Source organism: Lissotriton vulgaris, chromosome 8 (assembly GCF_964263255.1).
Source record: "Lissotriton vulgaris chromosome 8, aLisVul1.2, whole genome shotgun sequence".
Lineage (NCBI taxonomy): Eukaryota > Metazoa > Chordata > Amphibia > Caudata > Salamandridae > Lissotriton > Lissotriton vulgaris.
In genome coordinates, this window is record NC_141696.1 from 1,461,235,461 (window position 1) to 1,461,238,592 (window position 3,132).

A 3,132-nucleotide genomic window follows, 5' to 3' on the forward strand; every position below is an offset into this window, starting at 1 on the left:
CCATATACATTAACATACTCAGTACCTGATCAATATCAGTAGTTCCAGAGGTATTGAAACAGATACAGAATAAGTACGAGGCAGGACCTGCCCTGGACTTCGAAATGAAACTAATGGGAAATTTTTACCAAATCTCTTCAATTATGCTGAGCAACAAAAAAGGGGAGGCAGCAGCAGTGACCGTACATAATCGCCTGAGGGATGTAGCTCCTATAAATAAGAAATGAGAGTTACCAAAAATTATCGAAGAAACCTATGCTACATTGGGTAGAGATAGTTTAGGGCCGAACCAAGGAAACCACAAATGGCGGGTAGTTCTGACAAGGATCACTTGAAGCAAGCACCATTTTCTTCTAAGAAGAAATGGGATAACAAGCAACCTAAATTTAATAATGAAATTCATGATCAAGGGGTGAGTCTCCCCAAAGGGAGTCCTCTGAAAAAACATATAACCTTAGGAATAGTGAACAGATTTGAAAACTTGATAGGTATCAGGGCACTGATACACGTTCCTTTCGTTCCTTTCAGGGTTCATCAAAAAACTTGGAGAGGGAATGGGGATCTGAACAAAAAAACAGAAGATTGACCAAGAGAGAAATGGGAAACACAACGTAATTTAGATTACATAATTAAAACAGGAAGATCAACCTAAAGCAAAACCTCAATTCAAAAAGAAAAAAGTAGCTGGCTTAAAAGTTAGACATGCCCAGGTTACTGAGGACTCAGCTTCTGAATGGGGAATGAGCTCTGAAGATGCTAAACAGCGCGGCAGAAGTAACAATAGCTCACCAGAGCCTGAAGGATTTTCTGGTGACAACCGTTTTGAATGAACATATCATGGTGGAAACACCTGATACCAGAGCGAGTTTCCCGCATAGACTATACAAAAATGCACTCCAAATAGAGGGGGACATCTCAAGAAAAATTAAGGGTCTCTTTTGGGAGTATTTGACATTTGGATATGACATTCTGTTAGCAGAAAAAGATTGGCGCCTGAATTTGTGATGGATTGCAAAAAAGGGGAAAGCATCATTACAAGCGCTAGCTCCGGCATTGCTGAAGGGAATTCACTGGATGATGAAGCCACCAAGGCAACAGTGCGAAAGACTGCTGTTGCTGCAAAGACATACTGATAGCTGTCAACACCTCAAAGAACGTCTCTGCCATCCCGAAAGGATTTTCACTCAAACATTCCTATAAATTAGATGTACAAAACACACCGTATGCTCAAATTCCATGAGTGGGGGATAGAGTAATACCTAATATGGATTGCAGACTAGGTTTAATCACAGCTGTGCACGAGGGTCTGGACTGAGCACACGTAGGAGTCACTACAACAATTTCATTGCTGAAGCGGCGATTCTGTTGGCCAAGTTTGTCTAAACAAATAAAGGCTTATGTCTTAAAGTGCGACATCTGCAAGCAGATGAAAGGTTCCACCATAGCACGGCCACCACAAACACCATTACTCATTTCAGAAAGACCTCTTGCATGTGTCTATTTGGATCACTACAGCCCCTTACATTCAGACGTGGCTTACAATTACAAATTGGTGGCAGTGGATTCATGCTCTAGATTTCTATGGGGTTGGCCTCAGCGCTCGGCTGACGCTCAAACTGTTATAAAGGATTTGAGAGTCTTCAGCGGGACATATGCAATTGGCACATTACGTTCCGACCGTGGCCCTGCGTTTAGCTAATGGGCTTACTAGGAAGCCATGGAAGGTATGGGCGTGGTTTGGATAACTCCTCCCCCTACCATCCAGAGAGAAATTTGGTGGTGGAGAGGAAAAACTGGGAACTAAAGCAATCCTGAAAGGCAAGGGCATTAGGTGCGGGCGGTACTTGGGTCAATCACCTATATGGGGTCCAGAGGGCACTAAACAATATGCCAAGAAAATGATTGGGAGGATGTACCACATATGAGATCCTATTTGGGACAAGAATGTGGGTACCTGACCTCGATTGTGCCAGCACAGTGATGAATGTGAAACCATTTGATTTGAATGATCATTTGACTGTGTTTACAGGAACTCAATGAATTCCCGGCATTAAAAAGCAACGTTCAAGTAACACGCACTACCACTGGGGAAGTGAAAGCTGTTCTGGCAAGACCTGCCTGGGTTCCGAAGGTTGGGGACCTGGTCAGAGAAAATATTGTGGACCATCTTGCAGAACACCTGTACCTGTCCTGGCGGTTGAAGGAACAAGAACAGTATTTCTTCCGCCTCTTGCATTAGAACAGACAAAAAGATTCATCTCCATTGATCTAGTCAAACCACACTATGTGGCCGGTTTTCAACAGTAGGGCACCCTGGTTCCTGAGTAGCTGCAGATCTCCTCTCACTACTCTACAGGAAGTTCATATGGAAAGACTAATAACGTTTCAAGACTCCTCTGAGCAAGATGCAGGTGTAGCAAATAATGGAGTACGGATCACACCAGTTGAAACTGAACATCATTCAAATGCATCTGAAAAGCAAATTGCAATTCAGCCCAATAATGAAATCTACATTAAGGTGCGTTCACAAGAAGGGACTGCCAGTTCTACAAATACTGCTGAGCACCCAAAGATAGATCAAACTGCTTCTGGCTACTTCATCCACTTCAACGACTTTGCTTCAGATCCAAGTGAACCCGAGCAAATGCCACCTATTTCCAAAAAAGAAAGACTTCGACAATTTTATCTCTAGCTGAAAAAAACTTACATTGTGTCCCCTTGGTTGCATCTTTGGTTTGCATTAGGGATCCTGTTCCTGTTAATTTGGATTGAGATATAAACTGTCTTTTTCCTACTACTGAATGGACATTACCTTCCACAATGCTCTGCAGTACAACCTGTGAACTTGGTCTTGAAACAACATAAGTCATCACACCACGAACATAGAGACGTTCTCGCTGGGAGCGCTGCGTGCAATGCATGGTGGATTTGCATGTATCTAAAGTGTTCTGTTTTGGCCAAGTCATAATCTTGTTGCAGTGAAGCAAAGGATTTTGTGTCCCCCTTTACCCAAAAGTCACCCACCTTTGAGATACTTACGAGGTCCCATTTGTTGAAACCTTTCGACTGCCACAGGTTCCCAAGTTGTTCTGAATCCCATAGGGGGTTGCAAGCGTCAGTCTGTGGTCCCAC